We start from the raw sequence: 219 nt of genomic DNA on the forward strand, positions 1-219 counted from the left end.
GTTTAATACAGTGTAGGCGAATGAGAATTACTGGGAATACCGAGAATTAGATAAGTTTATCTTTCTCCAAAGGCGACTGGCCGGAAATTTCGTGTTTCACCTTCAAAATCTGGACAGGATGTCTAGCAGAAGAAGAGGGAGTGTACATGTAAAAACGGGGAAAAAACAACAACATGGCGGGATTAACATTGGGGACGGAAATGCAATGTTTGAACTGTA

The sequence above is a fragment of the Penaeus monodon genome, chromosome 33 (assembly GCF_015228065.2).
Source record: "Penaeus monodon isolate SGIC_2016 chromosome 33, NSTDA_Pmon_1, whole genome shotgun sequence".
NCBI lineage: Eukaryota > Metazoa > Arthropoda > Malacostraca > Decapoda > Penaeidae > Penaeus > Penaeus monodon.